The sequence below is a fragment of the Medicago sativa genome, chromosome 8 (assembly GCF_051527215.1).
Source record: "Medicago sativa cultivar Bolivia chromosome 8, Bolivia_mono, whole genome shotgun sequence".
Taxonomy (NCBI): Eukaryota; Viridiplantae; Streptophyta; class Magnoliopsida; order Fabales; family Fabaceae; genus Medicago; species Medicago sativa.
The window spans coordinates 30452553-30476988 of NC_140756.1; the positions used below are offsets into that span (position 1 = coordinate 30452553).

General features: G+C 31.8%; 1 long non-coding RNA gene across 1 annotated transcript; it reads right to left on the bottom strand.

The window, feature by feature from the left end:
* Window positions 1-2619: 2619 nt before the first annotated feature.
* LOC146898307 (uncharacterized) lies at window positions 2620-3811 on the bottom strand. The gene is made up of 2 exons (XR_015023723.1): window positions 2994-3811; window positions 2620-2882 (listed from the first exon to the last, which is right to left on the bottom strand). It is a non-coding gene; the product is annotated as an uncharacterized LOC146898307 (long non-coding RNA).
* Window positions 3812-24436: the final 20625 nt, after the last annotated feature.

Here is a 24436-nt window from a genome sequence, read left to right on the forward strand (position 1 = left end):
CAAAAAAATATTTTTATAGGGACTAAAATCAAAACGTCAGATATTTACAAGGACCATTTCCATATTTAAAACTTTGAACACAAAAGTACTCTAAAGATACTTCAAATTGGGAACTTTTCATTTCAAATATAGCATCAACCAGAGCTGTATAGTCTCATACCTTACAGTAACAACTGTTTATACATTTTGATGAATCTATTCTTAGTTTAGTAGTTTACTTTATTAACTTTATTAGAGAAATGATATTTTGACAACCACTTTTTGACAACTTTTGGACAACTTTCTCTCTCATACTTACATGATGTTGTTATCCTCTCTCTTCCTTTTTTTCTCTCTATTGTTTTTGACCAATAAGAAGTGAGAAAAACAAGGTTGTCAACAAAGTTGTCATCAAATGGATGTCAAAATATCATTACTCTTTATTATAGTTGCCTCTCGTTCTTAGATGCCACTTCGTTTGTAATGTCAATTTTAAACACATGACACATGAAGAACAAAAACATTACAGAAATTAAGAATTAAAATAACTACATATACAATCAAATATACAAAAACTAATAGATCTACACATATCAAGTGAAGAAAACAATTAAAGAGAGACAAAAATTCATATAAATAGGATATGATTAGTTGAGTTTTGCTTATAAAAATTTAGATCTTAATTATATGGCGTTAAAAAACCAAAATTTGGGTCCTAAAAACCTACCTAATTGTTTCCATAAAAGATAAATAATAATGTGAGATATACAATCTTTACTCTCATCCAACTACAGGGGAAAAAAAATTACAAGTGTTTTTGTTCAAATCAACTATAAGTGGTCCTTTAGATGATCAATTGAACCATATTTTAACCAATTATAGGTGAGGTTCAGGGCCGTATTTGAGACAAAGCGAAGAGGGCGACCGCCCTAGGCCCCAATAAATAAGTACGAAATTTGGGTCTCAAATTTTTTTTAAGGGTCTATTAGGCCCTAAAAAAAATTGATTAGTTTTTTGTCTCAAGTTTGATGTTTATATATTTTTATTAGTTATGACCCAAATTATAGGTTCGCCCTAGACCACCAAAATCCTAGAAATGAGTCATCCTTAAACAATTTAAAAATTATATGGAGTTCAAAAATAAAAAGAAAATAAAAAAGAGGAATAACAGAACACAAGAGGGGAAGCATAACAAAGAAGAGAAATTCTTACATGAACTCTTACCTAAAAGATCATTCTTACATCCAACCAATTAAAACCAAACATCTCATTAAAATAATAAAAATAATTAAAGATGAGCTTACTACCTTCTTCCATCACACGTTCACTGCAGAAATTGAACCATTGTCCACCCAAGTATTTTCATAGCTTGCTCTTTTGGCTGTAATGAGGCGACATTTATACTTTCTCTGTGTCTGGTCATCAATAAGAGTGATTGTTTTGCGCTTTCCTTTCAGAATTGTTCTTGACACCTCATTTGGGAAATGTTAAACATGGAAATAATTGCAATATTAGTCTAATGCATATTAACATGGATAAGATGTATGCGGATATAGTTACATATAATTTATAAAATAAAGGTAGCATAACTGATTTTAAGCTAAAGAAAATGTACCATGACTTCTAATTTATCTTCCTATTATCTTCATATAAAGTCTAGATAAATGCATGCATGTGCATTATATGTACCCCGTTGACCAATTAACATTGTTGAAACAAATGGAAATTAAGCATCACTCCCGCATGTGCATCTATAGCTAGCACCAGTTGACATTGATGTCGTCAAACATTTGGTGCAACTCTCATAATACCATTCAAACTGGTTAGGATTGAATTTAGTTGTTTTCCAAATAGTGATGCAGAATGTATCCTAACACAAATTATGCATATGAAATAAAGAATAATGCAATACATATTTTTAATTTATGCGTAAAAAAACTTAAAGCATGTTTGTGCATAAAAAAAGCAGACCTTGACTAAGTTTATAAATTCAGCAATTGGCCTAACCTGAGACAGATTGGAAAAATCGCTGTACGAAGTACATTGAGAAGAAGCCGAACTCTGACTTAAATTCTGACTGAAGCTTTAACTCTGAGCTTGAGAAGTATTAAGGTCACGACAATAATTCAAGAAACATGGTCAAAAAACAATCAAATCAGATTGTGAAATAATAAGTTACTCTAACACTGTATTGTGAAATCATAATGCAAATTTAATAAGTCTTAAACTTCTCAACAACCGGATGATGTAGGTTGATGAGCAGCCTCGAACCTGACCAATTGTTACATATATTTGGGTTGCCATTGACTACAAAATGGTAGCAAAGAACTCAAGGTAAATAGATGGTAAATGATAAAGCTACGAAGTATTTTTCTCATAGTGTTACATCAACTATATTCCCACTACATAAGGAAAGACATCTTTCAGATTATTATCAAACTTATATAAAATCCTATCATCTGATGCTGAAAAATTAGAAAATAATACCTTTTATCTTTCAACACAATGTTCGTACACGGTTTCTTTCCAGTCCCAATTGGCGTTGTCTTGACAATCTCATGAAGAAGCCCGATGATTTTTTTTTTATTTTAAAAATTACATCTATAAGAACATTATAATCGGAGAAAACACAGAAATAAATTAAAGCACATAACTATACCATATAAAACGGCAGTTTTGAATTTTCCATCTTGAATTTTCTTAAATGACTTAAAGCGAAATTCAGTCAACTTGTCATACTTCTGCACCTTTGTACCAGAACCAAAAACAACCTTAAAGGGATTAAATGCAATGTCATTATCAAACACATGACAATTATACAAACTATAAGTCTTGTTTTCCTCGATCAAAGCCTTCCAATGCTCCAATTCTCTATATCGAGTTATTATATGAACTCGATCACCCTAAATCCGAGAAAGAAACCAAAAAATATAAATAAATCAAAATGTACACTAATAAGTAACATTGATAAATCATAAAAGAAATTACAACAAATCTTAACTAACTCATCTAACCTTTGCATCACAAATAATGAGCTTCATATGTTGATTCTCATTACTACCAGTCACAATCCAAGAATCCAGCACTCCAAATCCTATTTTCTAAATGTCCAAATCATTTTTGAGATCCTTAATGTAGTCATAATCTCTTGACATTTAAAGTCCTATATAGAAATACAATAATACATCATTTCATTTTATTTCCTTTGTTCATTCTGATATCGAAAGAATCTAACATATTTCTATGTGATCAATTTTGTATCATCAAATCAACCTGATCTTAAATGCACAAATTTCGGTATCATCAACCTTCTGGACCTCACTGATATGATCAAAACAAATTTACACCAATCAACTTTCGTACGGCTCAATGATATAGGAAAGAATAAACCAAATATAAAAACTGTTACAACTTTAGGATTACTCACAAAAACTAAAATAACTCACATGAATCGAAAAAAATTCAACTACAGTACCAGAACCTAAAATAATAATTGTTTCAAAACCTTACCATGAGCTAAAATTCAATCATCATGACCTCTATTATACTCCACATTACAAAGGAAGATTTTTCTGCAATCATGCAACATAATAATTTCTGATACATAATTCACTAACAATTGAAAAAAAAAACAAAAAAAAAACCTTAAAATGCATAATCGTGAAAAAAGGAAGAAAACCACCTATGATGAAGCAAAAACTAAAACAATGTTGAAAAATGAACCCCTCAAGCCATAAAAATCAGTCAACTCAAGTCATGCATGGTCTCAGAACCATGAAAAAAGGAAGAAAATGGCCTCTTATGAAGAAGAAAGTGAAACAGTGTTCCCAGCTGAACTTAGATACCGTTTGGCCAAGGTTTTTTACGGTCTAAAAGTTACTTCAAAACAAAGTTAAAATAAAGACCTTTAAGAAAGAAGCTAAAGTTGTTTGTTTTCTTTGTTTTTTTAGTTTTAAAGCTATTTTTAAGTTAAATGTTGTTTGCAAAATATTGTACAAACTTTGAATATGTTTTTTATGGTGTCCGGGGTTCGAACCCCGGACTTGGCATATATTTATGAATTGTTCCTATCATCTGAGTTAAACTCACGAGGACAAAACTTTGAATTTATTATGAATTAACATAATAAATAAAAAAATGTTTAAAATATTTTGTGAAGCCTAAAAATGTTAAAAAATAAAAGTTTTTTTTTTTTACAAATACTATATTTACGCAATAACGTTTATTTTGTGTAACATGAATACAAATCTGTATCATCATATAAATAATTTTTTTTTTGTGGTGACCGGAGTTTGAACCCCGGACCTTGCATATATTATGCATTGTTCCTATCAACTGAGCCAAGCTCACGAGGACACTTGTTAAATATTTGAATAGGAGTCTGAAATAATAACATAAATAATATCAAAATAGTTGGTTTTTTATATTTCAATTATACTCTATAACTAATTTCGTTATAAGAATACCATATTTTTGGTGTCTTTCAAAAAGATAAGAATTTATATTATATGATATTATATTTGTTACATTGTTGGTGTCATGGAAACATATATGTTTAGTTTTTTTGAATAAGAAAAAGATATGCATAGTTTGTTAATTACAATATAAAGGTGCAAATATATATATATATATATATATATATATATATATATATATATATATATATATATATATATAAGTATAATTTTTTTGGCATCTAGACCTTTTTTGAAGAAAAGACATCTACAATTTTACTTTTAATTAAAATCAAAATTTTATAAAAATAACCATACATATTATGCAACACCAAAAAAAATTATACGCATTAGCGTAACAAAAAAAACAGACACACATAAAGTATTACTCTAAACACTAATGTGTGTGTGTATATTTGCGAGGTTGAAAAAAGAAAATAAAAATATTTGGTATCATTAAATGACAGCGTGAATAAAAATATATGTGAGGTTGTGATGATTAAACTATATTGAAATTAAATATATATGTGATAAAAAGATAATAAAATTAAATGGAACCTCCTTAAAAAAAAAATTAAATGGACGGTTCCAAAAAAAATAAATGGAAGAAACACACATATTGTAATATAATATTAAAAAATAAAAGAAAAGGTTCCCAACGTGAATTGAAGAGAGACGCTTGTGAAATAAATTGCCGAGAAGTAGTTTTTTGAAGTAGCATTCAAAAACTTTTGGCCAAAGCTCATTCCATTCAATTTTATGCATTAAAAAGAGTACATTTTTTAGTAAGTACTTAATTGATATTGTATTTGGCCTAACTTCTCCTTAAAAATGTAGAGAAGTTGAAAAAAAAAATCGGGTTAAACGGTATCTTAATCTCTCACAACGGCAGTGTAAAAGCAACTGAATTTGGGAGAAAAAATTGGAAAATGGTTAAAAGTTTTTAAAAATATAAAAATTGGAAAACAGTTAAAAAAAATCGGTGAGGTATCACTCAACCAAGCAACACTAAAAACAATTATATGCATTAGCGTAACAAAAAAAACAGACAGACGGACATAACAGATTACACTAAACATTAATGTGTGTGTGTATATTTGTGAGGTTGAAGAAAGGAAATAAAAATATTTGGTATCATTAAATGACAACGTGAATAAAAATATTTGTAAGGTTGTGATGATTAAACGATATTGAAATTAAATATATATGTGATAAAAAGATAATAAAATTCCTTTGAAAAAAAGATAATAAAATTAAATGGAACGGTTCAAAAAAATAAAATAAAATAAAGTTAAATGGAAGAAAAAATAATATTGAAATATAATATTAAAAAATAAAAGAAAAGGTTCCCAGCGCGAGTTGAAAAGAGGTGCTTGTGAAATAAATTGTCGAGAATTAGTTTTTTAAAGTAACATTCAACAACTTTTGGCCAAAGCTCATTCCATTCAATTTTATGCATTCAAAAAAATTACCTTTTTTAGTAAGTACTTAATTTATATTGTGTTTGACCTAACTTCTCCTTAAAAATGTAGAGAAGTTGTAAAAAAGCCGGGTCAAACAATACCTTAATCTCCTACAACGGCAATGTAGAAGCAACAGAATTTGGGAGAAAAAATTAAAAAATAGTTAAAAGCGTAAAAAATTGGAAAATAGTTAAAAGTTATTAAAAAATATAAAAATTATAAAATAATTATAAAAAATTGGTGAGGGGCAAAATGGTAAAATGCACCCATAAAAAGGTGAGGTGGCAAAACCAAATTCTACTAATTTTGAAATTACAAAAATGCCCCTTCTAGGGGCAAATTGGTAAAATTATAGGGATTAATATTTAACATATAGTAAGTAGATTATACCTTAAATAAATAAATATATATATATATATATAATAATGTTCTTGTCAAAATATATATATATAATGTTATATTGCTCATCTTATTAAAAAATATATGAATGTATATTATATTTTTTATATTATTGTTGTTATTGAAAAATATAAATAAGATTTGATGGGTTTGTTACAATTTAAAAGTCATAAGTATCTATATTTATAATTTTAATCATAATCAAAATTTCATATAAAATACCGTTCATAATTTTCACGCGTTAATGCAATAAAATGAGTGAAAAGACGGACTGTCCGTCTTTCCGTTAGTTGAATAGAAAAAATAGTTGGGTTAAGTAAGTTTTTTGTCCTTATAAATATCTCAAATTTTATTTAGAAAAATATGGTTTAAGTAAGTTTTTTAACCCTTATAAGTATCTCAAATTTCGCTTTTAATCTCTTTCTAAATTTCGAACAAGCTTTGGTCCTTCAAGTTTTTTCTTTTATTATTTTTGGTCTCGATTTTTACATCAAATCATGTGTATCGTTTAAAATTTTGAATTCATTTTGTAGTTATGTTTAAAAGTTAATACATTAGAGACATCTAATTTGCAAAAAAAAAAAAATGATTATTTTAACAAAAGATGAATTAAATATGAAATTTTAAATTTTTAGCTCTTTCTTTAATAAAAAGTAGCTCTTAAAAATTCATATTTTTTTCTAAATTTTTTTATAATAATCAAAATAATTGGGTTCAATCCTTTTTTTTTTTTTTGTTGAAAAGATGCAAGGAGCATCGGGTCATTTCATTAAAGCGAAAAAGAAATCCAAAGAAGAAAAGGGGGGCCAAACCAAACCTTTTTAAAAGGTTACATATCTAAAGTTGGGTATTCCCAACCTGTTCCTATTGTACTCCTCACTAACAAAGTCGGGTATGGAATCAAACCAAAATAAATCCAAAGAGGTCAATCAGATTCAACGTCGGATTCAGATATAACCGAGTTGGTCCTATTATTTATATATGTATCTGACGATGAACCTGATTAACAATTATTTGTATTGTTCCATCCTTATTGAACTCATATCACATTGAGTTTCAGTGGATTAATTGTCGGATTTTATATAAATAATTGATTCGGTCTAAGTTAGGACCGAGTTCGAGTCTAACCCATCGCATGTAGAGTGGTTCAAACCTGCACCCAAATTATACTCCCTCCGTTCCTTTTTAAGTGTCACTTTTGGAGAATTTTTTTGTTCCTATTTAAGTGTCACTTTACATAGTTCAATGCAACATTAAATGTTATTTTACTAATATTACCCTTATTTATTATTGTGGAGAGAGAAATATATGTAATGAGATATTAAATAAATAAGGTTATTATAGTAAAAATAGAAATTATTGTATCAAAAGTAACAATATTTATTGAATGTCTTGGTTTGTGTAAAATGTCAAAATGTGACAATTAAAAAGGAACAGAGGTAGTAATATTTCAACTTTTTATAACATCAACTTTTTATCATATCTTTTTTTGTGGTGGTTGGAGTTTGAACCCCAGACCTTGCATATATTATGCATTGTTCATATCAACTGACGATAACACTTTTTATCATATCTAAGATGTGCTTATCTGACCCCAAAAAATGTGCTTATAAAATTGTTCGTTATTAAAGATTTAGTTGACTTTGAAAGCAAGGAACTCCATTATTAAAGAGGTATTGAAAAACGTGGAAATTAAATGTCATTTAAGTTTTTTTTGGTACAATAAATGTCATTTAAGTTGGAAATAAAACTTGTCACAAAAATCTTTAAATAAAATAACACGTCAATACTCCCTCCGGTCACTATTATAAGCAAAAATCAACATTTTAGGTTCATTCATTAAATGATGTATTTGCTTTATATTATTGACCAAATACATCATTTAATCAATGAACCTAAAAAGTTGATTTTTGCTTATAATAGTGATCGGAGGGAGTATTTTGGATAATGTAGTGGTGTTAACATGTATGGCTTGACGCGTATTAAGAAAGTAAATTGAGAACTCCAAACAAAACAAAAATAGAGAAGGAGTTAGCAACACTCTTTTCTCAATACTTACTCGTTCACTTTTTTATTGGGTGAAACCCATGTGGGTCTCACCACATTATGTAGGTCATATTTCAAAATGTTCATCCTACATAGGTTTCACCAAATAAGAGAATGAATGTTATAGTTAGTGTTAAAAAAAGAGAGTGTTGCTAGCATTTCTCAAAATAAAGAGCATTGTGTGAAGAATCTTATTATTTCTCAATGAATTGTTTGTTACTATGATGATGATCATTATTATGATGATCATTATTTATAGACAAGTTATCGACTAGGATAACTATTGTGATCTTCTATACAAGATTCTAGCTTTCTAACTACTTGTAACTGTCACTGACAGTTGTCAATGGTTTGTTGATAGTTGTCAAAGATGATGTGACAAGTTTGTTGGAGCTAGGTGAGATAGCTTGTTCTTCAAACGATTTATCTTCTTCTTCCTTTCTTAAAAGTCCCCCACAAGTTGGTGTTGGTATATATCTACAATGTCAAGTTTGAATAGTAAAGCAAAGGATGGTTTAAGATGAAGAGGTTTATTGAGAAAGTTTGTTGTGTGTTCTTGCACTTGAAACAAAAAGAAGCCTCATAGTTGCATCTTGAATTTTGTCACGTACAAAGTGGAAATTTATTTCAAGATGTTTTGTTCTCTCATGAATTGGCTACAATGTGTAATGCACTTTGATTATCACAATATAGAACTAGGACTTTGGTGGGTTTTAATTTGAAATCATTCATCGAGTAAGTCAGCCATTGTATTTCACATACTGCATTTGATAGTGGTTTATATTCTGCTTCACTATAGGAATTGGATAGAGTACTTTGCTTTTTGGTGCGCCATGATATTAAAGAAGAAACAAGGAAGAAGCATAAACCAATTATAAATCTCCTTGTATCCATGCATCCTGTGTTGAAACAAAATTGGATTTGTACAATGTCTCTAAAGTTTTGATGATAACAAAGTATTGAAGAATAAATGGATATGCTAATATATGTCCAAGTGTGCAGGACTATAGATTAAAATTTACTCAGCTTTGAACATATATGAGAGCATCTGAAACATAAGAGAAGCTAAAGACTTAAAGAAATGTCATCCAAAAGTCAACTTTTGATCATAAGAAGAATTGCACTCAAAGATTGCTGAAGATTAGACATTGAAGCATCAACATCTGAAGACATCAGACTTTGGAAGCATCAGACTCAAAAGACACATCAACTCTGTCTTCTTCTAAAGAAATGTCACTTTCAGCATCGGACCAAGTACAATTTGTCTTCTTCAGAATCAAGTGTCAAGTCAAATTCTAGGACAAAAGAAATGAAACAAATAATTCCATTTGAAACAAAGGAATTTCAAATGTCTTTTCAACGACATTATCCAAATCAAGGAACATTCCAATGTCTATGATCAAGCTTCTCAAAGTCTCTAAATTATGCACTGACACCTCTCCAATGTCTTTCATATCATTCCCTGTATAATGAGCTAAAGACTTGAAGAAGAAAATAAGACTCAGTATATTTTGAAAGTTCTCTTACTCTGTCAAAATCAAAGCGCATTTGAACTTAGAATTTCTTACAAACTGTATATCTTTGAAATTTTTAAGTCTTAGAGTCTAATATGTTTTGTAATTTCTTGCACCTCTGATATTTTATCAAGTGTAAAACCAAACAATCTTTCATTTCTCTTATGTTAGATTGTGAGAAGTCTATTTCAGTTGTGATTGACCATTTGTAACCTTTAGTAATTATAGTTAAAATTTGCTGGAAGTGCAAGAGATTGAACTACTCTCAGTTTGGGAGAAGAGCCAGTATAATTGCTTTGTGGCTCCCTTTCTCTCTTTCTCTCTGTCATGACTTCAACTTCCACAATTTCGACTGGTACTACTAGCTCGAGTTCTGCTAGTATTCACGAGCAACAAGTTCAATCAGGTATGCACCCAGTTTGTTGGCAGCGACCACAACATGTTCAGGTCAAATGCAATGTTGATGCTTCTTTTTCGGAACAATTGAATATGGCAGGTATAGGTATGTGTATTTGTTATGATGATGGCACTTTTGTTCTTGCTAAAACAATTTCAATTTTGATTATATGTGTCGTTAATGTGGGTGAAGCCTTGGATCTCTATTATGCACTGGAGTGGCTAAGCGACTTGATATTTGACAATGTTGAATTCGTTTCATACTCAAAGCTCATTAAATATGCTTTTAATCATCATCGTTCTAATATTACTGAATTTGGTGAGATGACCATCGCTTGTCGATGAAGGTGAGAAAAACACAAGAAGGGAGGTTGAATTGTATTGAATTTTTCTTAAACTTTTCTAGGTGTTTATCAAAGATAATTCATAGTCTGATTAGAAGCTGAGTTATATCAGAGTTTGAAACAGAGTACACACACACTCACAGAGGGGGAGAGAGAGAGAGAGAGAGAGAGAGAGAGAGAGAGACGACACAAGCAAATATTCTGGTTTCCCTCATAATCTGACGTTAGTCCAGTCCTCTTGCACTTTCAAGGGATTTTTCAACATAATCACACAAGATTACAATTTTCTCAAACACACGGTAAGAGATTTCGTTTGCTCAAACACACAAGTAAGAGGCTTATACAATCAGAGTTTAACAAATAAATAAGGTTGTGTCTATACTTAATATAAAATCAGAGGTATAAGAAACTTAAAGTGCAATTGACTTCGAAGCACTTAAGAAATTCTAATATTGAAATTTTATAAGAATTTTCTAAGTGTTTATGCTCTATATAATTTGACAGAGTAGGGGTGCTTATAAAAAGATGGGTTAATTAAGTAAATGACCCCTATAAATATCCAGAATTTTGTTTTTAGTCCTTACAAAATAAAACCACACTTTTTAGTTCCTATAAAAATTTCTGTCAGCATTTTTAGTCCTTATAAAATTTTTCCATCATCATTTTTAGTCCCTGTCAAAAATTTCTGTCAACATTTTTGGTCCCTAAAATGCTTAAGGAAAATGTCACAAGGACTAAAAAGTGTGATTTTATTTTATAGGGACCAAAAACAAAATTCTGAATATTTATAGGGACCATTTATTTAATTAACCCTAAAAAGATTGAAGTATTATTTTTTTTCAACTGTTGAGGTCCTCATACAAGAGAGAATGAGAAAGCCGTTGTTGAAGAAGTGTCAGCGCAATAAATACTTCCTTGAGAAGCTTAATCATAGACGTTGAAACTTTTCCTCAATTGGATAATGTCGTTGAGTAGTCATTCGAAAAACCTTATCTTCTAATAGAATGGTATGTCATTCTCTTTGTCCTTGAGTTTTCTTGTTTGTATCAGTACATGGTCAGAAGACGACAAATTGTACTACTCAGAATTTGAAAGAGACCTTCCTTTAGAAGACAACAAACTGAGTCAGAGTTTTCAGTTGCTGACGTCATCTTTAGATGCTTGTATCCTTCAGAGTCTTCATTCTATGAGAAGCTTTTGAGAGAAAAGCCTTTTCAAAACAAAATGTTGACTTTATGGTTGACCTTTCTTCAGATCTTGTTCCAAGTCATACAAACTTCTCTTTTACTTCAGATGTTTTCCTATGCGTTCAGAGTCTTGATATTTCAGAATCAAAACTTCACTTAGAGAGTCAGAATTTGATTATATGGTTCTGCATATATACTTGAACACACATTAGCATATCCAATTATTCTTTCATACTTTGTAAGCATCCGAACTTGAGAGGCATTGTTCAAAATCCATAACAACAAAAGACTTTTTAACTCTTATTTCACAAACTCAAAGGTTGAGTTTAATCGACGACAAACAAATGAGGTAGCTCACAACTTTACAGAGATTACCCACCATTTATTCTAATTTACTTCATTGTATAGACTATCTTATTATTTAAGAAATACTACAAATCGTCTTTTCTTAAAATAAAATAAAAAAAACTGAGTTCAAATTCAAAATTTACCATGTTTTCACATTTAAAAGGTGTGAATTTATCGGTTGACTATACGGATAAAAATAATATATTTACAACAAAAATGTATATTCTTCGTATCCTTTTAATATATTGTGTCATTTTCATGATAAAGGGTCTTCAAGTGATGATGAAACATCTTTTACTTTATGGAAATAGAGCAACCATAGTCAATGCATAAAAAGTTTTCTCCCATTTGCTACCGTGAAAGTCATAGTGCATTATTCTTTGATCATTTTTTATATATTTTTTTATTACTTTTTCCTGCTGATACATGCATGTAACTCTTTCTCCATCTTTCACAGGTTATGCCGACTATACCATATCCAATTATCCATCTATTACACACCACACACAATAAACACTATAATAATAATTTACTGCCAAATTTCCTCATATACTCAATGAAGCATCATAGAGGGAGACAGAGATAGATGACTATATGGATGTACCTTATCTTGCAACATGTTATTTAAAGGCTTTGCCGACTGCTACATTTTACATATAATGATATGACCAAAAACATGGTGATTCCTCCTAACACTCAAGATAGTGTTTTAAAAATCGGACCGAACTAAACAATTCAACTAGTTGAATTGGGAAAATGGTGGTTCACATTGGTTTGATCTCGGTTACTTTGTCATCTGGTTTAAACGAATTGAATCAGAATAAATTGTTGAACAATATTTTAACTGCAATTGGTTCAACCATATTTATTTAATTTATACGTCATCCAATTCAAATGCAGTTGAATCGATTAAATTACCAATTGAACTATGAAATTCTTTTGTAAATTTTTTTGTCAAATAGTCTGGTGGTTAGAATTCACCTTTTTTTTAAGATGAATAAGTGGGGTGTCCAATAATCGAACCCCAACTCCTGCATATAACAATGTTTGTTCCTACCAACTAAGTTAGCATAACTGATTCAATATATTAAAAGGCCTAAATAAAAAAAATTAACCAGGCCTTTTCAAATATACTTTTTTAACAAAATACTAATGAAAAACATTAAAAGTAATAAATTATGTGGAGTTCAAGATTTGTACTCATGAGCAAAAGTATTTTAGGCCTTTTGAATTACCAATTAAGCTATGGAAATATTTATAATTCATTTTTTTATATGAGAAATGATATTTGTAAAACCATTTATGACAACTTTTATGAAAAGTTTCTCTCTCATATTCATATTATATTTTTACTTTTTCTCTTTGTTGTTTTGATTTTTATATCAATATCTAATTTTCTTTATAAATTTATGGTTGTCGTAAAAGTTGCCACACAAATGGTTGTTCAAATAACACACCACTTTTTATATTTATAACAAAATTAAATTTTAAGACCTTTTTTATCCAAAATTTTGAAGCCTAAAACTCTTGTTCCCTTAGATCGGCCCGCTAATTAGTACTCTCTAGAAGCAACCACACACACTTCTTCTAGCTCAACTTGACAACCCCACTTACACAACACTACCAATGAAAGACTATAGGGAAATTAAGTGGTAGTAAGTAACCACCTGAAGCAAAATCTGAATAGGGTCCATTTTTCACATAATGGTGTCTATCCAAGTTCAAATTTTCAACAGTTTTTGTGATATACATTTTTGACTAAATGTGATATACATTTGTGGTATAGAATTTTTGTGATATACATACATATGAATAAATATGATAATGAAATTTAAAACAAGCTTTGGTCTTTGACAAAAATGGAATCTTCTTACGAGTGAAAAGCAGTGCAACAAGAAATTGAAAACTTTCTAGACCTTCTGTTGTGCCTATAAGAGAAAATAATGTGTCTAAAATTCATTGACTCAAGGATAGGAAATTATTAGACTTTGGTCGGGACATTGTGCCCTTTGTAGCCTTTTTTCAATATCAGAAATTTGATTTACTAAGATTGAAATATATGGCTTTTAAGGGAAGAGGGGGGGCCAAAAACACAAATTTGCAGTGTTGCCTAATAGCATTGGTGTTTTTTTAACTGATTACACTTTCTGAAAGATTAAGAATAAGTAGTGTTCCCTTATCTTTTGGTAGAGAGGCAATAATAAACAATAGTAGGTGTCATGATGTGATATACTATTCATATGACTCTTGTATGTTATAGAAGTATGAAGGATCTGCACCACTTTGTTCACAATCTTTAGATGTGATGTACTCCCTTCGTCCCGGAATATCTGACCCATTTTTTAAAAAAAATGTCCCAAAATAATTGAGTCATTTCAATTTTCAATACAACTTTCATCATTCTCAATACAATATAACTCTAATTAATACTACTTTTATCATTCCCAATACAATATATTCTACTTTCTCCTTTATTTATACATTTTTCTTAATCTGTGTGAAAAACCAAACTGACTCAGATAAAACGGGACGGAGGGAGTAACTTTTTAAATATGTTTACCATAAGAAGAAAAAAACCACCATATAGTCAATAAAGTTTTTTTTTCTTACTCCAAGTCAATAAAGTTATTAATGGTGGTAACTTTTGAATATATCTACAAATATATCCCTGTGAGAAATTGTGACTTGTGAGACACTTAAACGAGACTAGAAAATCTTTTAAATGTGACTTGTCGATTTCACCCAACTTATCTACTCTGGGATATACAATTAATAAAAGTGTTTTAGTAAATGATATTAATTTTATTATTAAAATCAATACAACTAATCATTTTCTTAAAAACCACACACAATCTTAAAATGACGATTAAAATAAGATGGATGAGACGGTTAAAATAAGACAGATGAAATAAGCGGTAACTACCATGGTATAAAATTTGATTGTAGAAATGATTTACAAAAGGGAACTTCTGCGGTACACTTATAAAGTGAGGTGTACCGGTACTCTCGCTTCCTAATTTTATAAATTAACGATCATTTTTCATGTAAGAAATAACTATTTTTCAATAGAACATCATTTCGTAAGAAAAAACATCATTTCATTGTTTATAAGAATCATAGTAATTTTTTTGCATATTATCTTAAAAAATAATCAATGTTCTCAATCATGAGTGATAAAAATTCAAAAAAAAATTAATTTTATTTCGTTGACACTTTTGATGAATAAGATTTAGTTATTATAATTATAAGTGATAAAAAAACAATATTTTTCTTCAAAAAACAACTCATTTAATTATTAATTTAAAGAGTGAGTGTACCGGTACACTCAAATATATTAGGTGTACCATAAAATTTGCCTTTACGAAAAAGTTGATTTACATTTATTTATAGATGATAAGTTTAGTGGCCCACTCATACACATATAGAGTATAACGGTAATTTGATTTATCAATCCACCATCCATTGAATGTATCCACCAAACAAAAAAACTTTTAGTTGATTATCTACTCATTTTAAAGGGAAATGCTAACCGGTGCCCCCGGGGCACTGGTTAAAGATATGAAAAAGGAAATTATATATTAGTTAATACATTGAAATTGTGTAATTAATTTATAATAAAGTCAAAAACAATTTCCGTTTATGGTAATAATTTTCGTTTATGGTATGCTTAACCAGTGCCCCGGGGGCACCGGTTAGCAGGACCCCATTTTAAAATATGAATGGATTTGTACCAAAAAAAAAAATGAATGGATCTAATACATCCATCTTATTAGGAGATCCAAGGATGAGCTCAAATGATAATATACACTTTGTTTGATCAAGTAATTCACATTTTAGGCGAATAAATGGGGTGTTTTAACAATGTATTGTCTGTGTCAACTAAGCTATATTTACGGGGCCAAATAATAATACACATATATTTGATAAAATATGAACATTTCATTTATAAAATTAATATAATAACAAAATTAAATGGATCAACACCATTGAAGAACCCTCTGACAGATGTTGAAGAACCCTGTTAACAATCAACACCGATCACCGATGGGCTCTGCCGCAATCCATCGGAGCTCCGCCATGGGGTTGTCAGCGCTCCGCTCTGAACCGCCACTGATGGGTATCGTGCCTGGACGTTCACCGGCGTTGATCACCCCTTTAGTAAATAAAATATTATTTATTAAATAATTAAGGTTAAATATGTTTTTGATCTTTATAAATATATCAACTTTTCGTTTTAGTCTCTCTAAATAATTTATTTGGCTTTTTGTCCCCCCGAAAGTTTTCTATCACCATTTGTGTAGAATATTATAACAACTTCTCCCAAAAAAATTATAGAATTTTTTAACAAACATGAATTAAATATCAATTTTTTTTAGAAAAATTATATATAAATTTTTTAGCGCAGAAAACAGAAAAGTTCATATTTAATTCATGCTTTAATGAAAAATTCTATTTATTTTTTTTAGAGATTCTTATAATATTCTAAACATTTTTTACCTCAAAAAAATATATTCTAAACATTTTTAAAAAAATAAAAATCATTCAAAAATAAGAGAGGAGCTTTTTGCTAGCTCTTATGCATTGTTCAAGTTTGAAACCAAATAAGTCTATTAATTTTACATAATTTATGATTGAGAACAAGGGGATATGCGTTTGGATTCTTTTATGCAGATTTACAAATTTCTATGAAAAATATTCTTTTCCCCTTTAATTTTTGCTCATTCTCACTTAGAACTTTCAAAATTAACCCCAATGCAAGTTAACTTACGCTGGATACCGAGCGTGAGTTAACTTGTGTTGTCTACAACTAGCGGAAAAAAGAAAGAAAAAAAAAACCACCGGACTTAAGTCCCGCTGCCTAACCTTAAGTTTTAATTCTCTTCTTTAGTTTTGCTAAGAGAGATTTCTGTGTGTAAATGATGTCCTATACACACCGTAGGCTTGTAATGAACTGAGCCAGACATGGATGAAGTAAGGTGAGCATTCTTGTTTTAAAAGTGATTAAACTCCTTGATTTTTGTGTTTTAGTACAGATAAAATGCTTAAAATTGGCTCTTAACCATCTTTATTGATGTGTGCAGAAAAGTAACGTGAAAATAACATGATATAATTTACTCTTTAAACAAGAATAAACATGCTTCTTTAAGAATATTCACTATGTAAATGAAGTCGTAACTGACTGATGTTTTCTTACTCTTTGGAAGTATCCAGACCCTGACAAGTCAATAAAGAGAGTATCTGGGGTATACTTGTCAAATACAAAGAGAGTTGTGCACTTGTGCTTGCGCATTCTACTATCATTATGCATTGATAATTCCTCATGGTAGTTATACATGTCTCTGTGAAAATATGCTTATAGGCAGCGCAAGTTAACTCACGCTCGATATCCGGTGTAAGTTAACTTGTGTTAGGATTAATTTTGAAAGTTTGGGGTGGAAATGAGCAAAAATAAAAGGGAAAAGAGCAATTTTCAATTTCTATCTCGGTTGCAAACTCAATCGGCACAATCACGCCTGAGCCCTGAAGTTAAAATAAATTGTGCGTAATCATGACAATCAAGAAATTTTCTCCATAGATTTTCAGTTGAAATTTTCTCCACATACTTTTCGTGCCAAGTATCATTGTCCTTTAATTTTATATTTATTGATGAATTTGTTACGGAAAAATTAGAGAGGAAAACATTTCGTCCCAAAACCTTTTCCTAAACTTACTCTCATCATATTTGTGATGGAATTTATGATGGAATATGCGTGATAGATTTATCCGACACACATTCCGTCACTAATGTTCATTAATTTGAGTTCGATAAGAAAATACAATGTGCCATATCTAATTTCGTCGTAATTAGTGAAGGATTTTTCCCTAGCTAATTCCATCACTATATCGCTTTTTTTAGTAGTGAAATGACAATGAATTTCTATGAGCTTTGCTTTTTCATGAAACATCAAATTTGAAGCAATATGCTTTGCAACATGGTTGCCACAAAACAATGTATGTGATTTTGTGTGAGTCACCTTCAAGCCTTTCAATATATTTCTCAACCAAGTAATCTCAAAAAAGGTAGCAGCCAAGGAACAATACTTTGCCTCTACATTTGAACGTAACACAATATTTTTCTTTTCATTTTCAAATGTATTGGTGCTTGTTCAAGTAACATGTAACATCCAAATAGACCTTCTTGTATCCTTGCACTGAACCTAATCAGCATTACAAAATGGACTTGTGTCGTTTGCAGACAAGATTCTCCCCCTTTCATTCGAAACCAGGAAAAAAAAATGATGTAGAGTTCTTAATAAAGATCTCCTTTAAGAAGGCATTATCACAATCAAGCTGGTGCTAGTGCCACCTTTGTATGACGGCAGCAACACTAAGGAGTACTCAAACTATGGTGAGTTCCGCAATAGGAGCAAAGGCGTCTCAGTAGATCGATCCATGTGCTTGTGTGATCAACGACGATAATATTGAGATACTTTGCTCCTGAAAGTGAAGGGAGATGTTAGCCACTCCAAATGTCAACATGTATTAAATCAAAACAAGATTGGATACTAATAGAGCTCACTGGAAATAGTAATCGTGTTTGTTTGGCCAATGAAAAAATTAAATATTTGTATTGTTCACATGATTTATTACTTGAAAAAGGAAATAACATGATTATTTTGTGTGAAGGACGTCTTAGGCATTGATGCCAAAAAGCATGATTATCTTGTACCCAGTCATGAATTTCATATTTGAACAATATTCATACGAGAAAAACGTTCCTACAACTCAAGCCAACATGCTGCGGGCTTCTTTGGAACTAATAAGGCTTGTAGTAATTTCCTTTGAGATAGGTCTCAATAACCATGTCAGCAAGACTGCAACGAAAATTTCTCCAGGATTGTTATCTCTAGGCCTGGAGATTGACCCGTCTATGAGGCTGATGTTTTTGCTAATTGCTCTATGATCCCCTTGTAGTGCTCAAAATTTCGCAAAAACAACATCGATTTCTAGCACCCGATCCACTTTTAAGCAAAAAAAAATGTCTATGGCAGTTACAACATGATAGGTGAACAATGTTGAGGGGTTTATTGAGCAATCAACTATGTTTTTTGTTCATTATGGCAATGTTCATGGATTGAACCTGTGTGTTGTAGTTGTATGAATTCTGCTCTTTACCCAAACAATTTTGCTCATTCTAAAAGTAAATGACCTTTATACCCTTACGCAACTTAACATGCGCTAGTGCAAAATGGTACGTTACTTAACGCAAGTAGCGTGACTTAACTTACGCTAGTGCAAAACGAAACGCAACTTAAGTCGCGTTGCTTGACTTAAGTCACGCTAGATCACCAAAACATACAATGAGTAGCGTGAGTTAAGTCACGCTAGTTTTAACACTAGCGTGAGTTAGCTCACGCTGGTGCAGATGCTATGCACGCTGCAGACCAGACTGGCAGTGGCAGTAGTTGCTGCCTTTCATTCCCTGTTTAGTGAACATGCAATTATTCAATAATAATTTTGGTACAACCAGTCATTGATTCAACCAGAACGAATAATTTAGAGAACGAATAATTTTAGAAACACAATTTTAACGAAAAATAACGTAAATGTCATAAATAAGCCCAACCGTGCAAATGTAAAAGTAGTACAACCAAAATGTCAAGAAAATACTACAAACATCCAAAAAGTCATAAAAAAACAAGTCATAAACTAAAGACCCTACTGCTGCTCCTACGGACTCCTAGACCTCCTCCTCGGAACCGGCTGCTGCTCAAACACGCTATAATCGGTACGGAGGCCCTCCAAATGCCGAAGAAGAGTGGATTTGAAACCACCTCCGAAATCTGCATCGCATGCTCCACTCTGCCTCTGATGTTGCCGATGACCTGCAATGGATGGAGAGGATGTCTGGCCCACTCCTGGTCAACAAGAATATCTTGGTAGACAGGTCTCGGTATGACAATGTCAGGCTCTGGAGCAGGGTTGACGATGAGAGAATGGGATACACGGTAGAACCACCTAATGTACGTATATGAATGCTTCCAAGGCTCGTCGTCCAGGACCTGGCGACCCCTCTGCTGCTGGGAAACGACATGCAAAGCAAACTCCAAGAAGGCAGCAGCCACATCTGCTGGGGCAAGAGGCATAACCGTAGTAGGAGGTCGGGGAACCCTTTAAACATGTCTGTACTGCCTCAGCACCCGCTCCGGCAAGTGACGCACCATCCTCTATCTGTCGGCCATGATCCATCCGGAGTACCAGCACATGTCCTGAAAAGGTGTCACGTCTCGTCGGTGCTCGTACGGCCTCCAGGTGACATGACAATGCTCCATCGAATCCAACAAGCCTCTGAAATGGTCAGCATGTTTGAACCCCCTTTGAGGTTTCCATCTACCCACATACGGGGTCCTCCCGATCGTAATCTTGGTATCTCGACCTCGGAACCACATGTCTGAAGTGAGCTATAACCCATCGCTGCAAAAACAAAGAGACAAATCTATATCAGCACACGAGTGTCATACAAGAAACTATACATTTACGTTTAACTTAAAAAAAGAAGAAAAAATATATTACCACAAGCAAGCTCATGTAACCACCAACTGAGCCAACGATTGAGTCTGAGGTAAGATTCAGCTGCTCATACAAGAAAGCAAGTCCCATCGCGCCCCATGACCATTTGCCTATGTTAGCCAAATCCCGAATCGCAAGCATCCACAACAGATTAATGGTTTTGCTGTTTTTGCCGGCAAAAAGGGTGTAGCCAACCAAGAGCAACAAGAACGCCTTGACACAGGCCGGCCTAATACGACTCAGCTCCTGATCCTCCTCCTCTGATAAATCCTCCCACATCAAATGGTTACACCTGTTTAACAGGTGGTCATAACGGTCTTTCAGGGCCGTGTAAGAGACAGAGGCACCAAAATCAGTCACATGCCCGACCGCATCCTCCACTAGAAATAAAAGGTGAGTCACCAACAGATCTACAGCATGGTCATGATCTAAATCCTCCTCCTGAATGAGCCGTCCAGCGACGGGGATGCCTAGGAGACAAGCAACATCATCTAGTGTGATGGTCATCTCCCTAACAGGCAGATGGAAGCTGTTGGTCTCCTGATGCCATCTCTCAGAGTCAGAAGGAGGGGCCTTAGACCCGATCTATCAACCGGTTCCCAGAACCAAGGGTTATCATCTACCGGTGACGGAAGGTACAAGACAGAAAGCTTCAGTTTCCTCCCGTGCGAGATGCCAGTCATCTTACGATCCACTTGCAACTGAAATACAAAAAAAAAATTAAATATGTAAAATAAACATGACATAATAATAAACTATAAATATTCTACGTAAAATAAACATGACATAATAATAAACTATAAATATTCTACGTAAAATAAACATGACATAATAATAAACTATATATATTCTACGTTAAAAATAAATCAATTATACTTAAATATGTAAAATAAGCATGACATATTCTACGTAGTTATACTTAAATTAAATAAACATAACATATTCTACGTAAAATAAACTTCACATAATAGTAAAATATCATTAAATTAAATAAAGCAAATTATACTTACTGTTTTATCTTTCCAAAGCTTGCATGCCACGTGTTTACCGAAGTTCGGTAAAAGAGACAACTCGTAAGGCCCCCTGGAAAGCCCCCATCCTATCCTGCTCAGACATATCTGCACAAAAACCAAAAAAGCTTTAACACATTTGCCCATAATTTCAATAGCAAAACATGTGTCATCTTTAATAATACAACAACACTATAATGTCGACAATGTCATTTGAATCCATAAACTACCACATTGCAGTCAAATTAACTATCATCAACATTAACAAACATAGCTCTAACTAATTACATCATTAACAATCCAAAAAAACAAAAAAAAGTATAATTGAGACATTTCACCGAACACGTAGTGTGCATTTTTCAAACAACTATGTAATCTAACATTTTATAAACCCTAAACTACCACATTGTACCCTAAACAACAATTCCTAAGTTAAATCATCACTAACAATCATAATCTTTAACATGCAAGACAATTTTTTTAAAACCTAAAAATGTTAATTTTCTACAAAATATTGTGGACGAAATTTAGTTTAAATGGTGCAAGAATGGTGAAATTCGGATTTGGGGGTGAAATTTTCGTGTTTGGAGAAGTTGGAAAATGGAGGTTCTGTGTTCTATGTTGCTGTTAAACCGACTTAAGTCACGTAGCGCAACTTAAGTCACGCTACCCTTATAATTGACGTGAGTTAACTCACGTTACGTGAGTTAACATGCGTAAGGGTAAAAATGTCATTTACTTTGGGAATTAGCAAACGTGTTTGGATAAAGAGCAAAATTCTAGTTGTATCTCCGGGGATGGGTCTTCCATGAAGGGGAAAAAAGAGGCATTTTGGTGTTTAATCTTTAAAGTGGGGTATTTCCGAAGAAAAGAAAAAAGAATGGATATTTAAAAATAATAATTCAATTTTGTCCCTGAGTTATATAAAATTCTGTCAATTTAATATGTAATATAGTAATAGTAAGGATTAAATCAACGGATTTTATAGACTTGAGAAACTACTTGTTATACTTACACGGTTTAGAGGTTAAATTGAAGTGTACGTGCTAATTTAGAGACTAAATTGATCATTTATTTTTCAATCTCTTAAGTATGAAAATGGATATTGCCTACCTTTCTAACGGAAAAGTCATTGTGACTTTAAACTATCTTAGTCTTTGTTTGTTTCAAGAGAACCATCGACGAAATGATTAATTGTGTTGATTTTGATAGTATCATTTACTAAATCACTCTTATTAATTGTAGTTAGTGGAGTAGTTAAGTTGGATGAAATTCAATAAATAAGAGTATAATAATGGAAAATATGTTACATTGGTATTCTAAAGTGACAATTATTTTGTGAAAAAGAAAAAATGGTAAAGAGACAATTATTGTGAGACAAAGGGAGTATTTATTTTGATTTTAACTATCATATATGGTGGTTTGATCCTTTAACTTGTTTGGGAATCACCTTGTAATGGGGTTGCATTGACCTCTTTTTTCCCTTCTTTTTATTTGTCATTGTTGTATGTTGCTGTAATCTGACTTTTTCATCCTGATTTTTTCGGCGCCCTTGTGCTTAAACTACCAAGACTTCAGTTTATATAATTCATTTTAGTCTCTTAAAAAAAAATCTAGACATGAGAGTTATATGAGGGAGAGGTTGAGGAGAGAACTATATTTTCTCCTAATAGGTTTAGGCGAGAAACAATAGAGACTATTGAGACAAGTTTTTAGCTTATTGTAATCTTCAGATAAGCGTGAAGAAAGAGAAGAAAGACAATTTTTCGAAGTTGTAATTACTTTTATGTCTTTGCTTAAACAGAAAGAAAGAATCTTTGCTTGATGCTTGCCTGTTTCTATTCATCAACGTAACTAGAGCACGAGGCTGCCGAATCTTTACCTTTATGTTGGTTTACCTTGTATCTTATACGGTTGGGTTATAAGGCGAGAAAAAAAACTCCATTCTAATTTCTTTAGGCAAAAAATAAAAAGCCATGTCATCAAAAAATCCACGTGGCAAGATTTTGTGCCACGTCAGGTGTGACTGGACCGCTGGATGACCAAAATAAAAAAAATCTCAAATTACAAGGACAAAATCAGTGTTTCTTTCTTTTACGAGGGCTATTTATAGACTAAACATATATTACATGGACCATTTGAACAATTAGCCTTAAACTTTATCAAAACAATGGGCAAAAAGTTCATAAAGTTAGAATGAGGTAAATGTTGCTTTCGATTGATAAGGTGACACACAAGCCAATAAAACTAGAAAAGACTCATTATCTTCATCTTTGAGCAAAGATAAAAAAAAAAAAAATCTCCATATTCAACGAAGAAACTCAACCAACATCCTAAAAATCAGATATAGGGTTCGCAATTATAACCATAAAATCTGAAAACCCATAAATTTTTCTCTCACCCCGTATATTTGTTGGTGCTTTGATAAAAAGCGAAGCCAACAAGGAAAAGATCGGAGATCTAGAAACCCAAAAATTGTTACCGGCGTAGGTTTGTAGATCTTTACATCCTCGAGTAAGCGTGAGAGTGAGTTGAGTTGAAACTTGAGATTTTAGTGGGTAGATTTGTAAATCTACAAGTTTGTAACCCTAATTTTTTATTTCATCTTCAATCGGATATAAAAACAAATCTCCATCTTCAACAACATCAAAAAAATCAAAACCAACACCTTGAAATCTAGACCTAGGTTTCATATTCAAACCCACGAAATCTGAAACTTGTACGGTATCATCTCACCTTTCATATT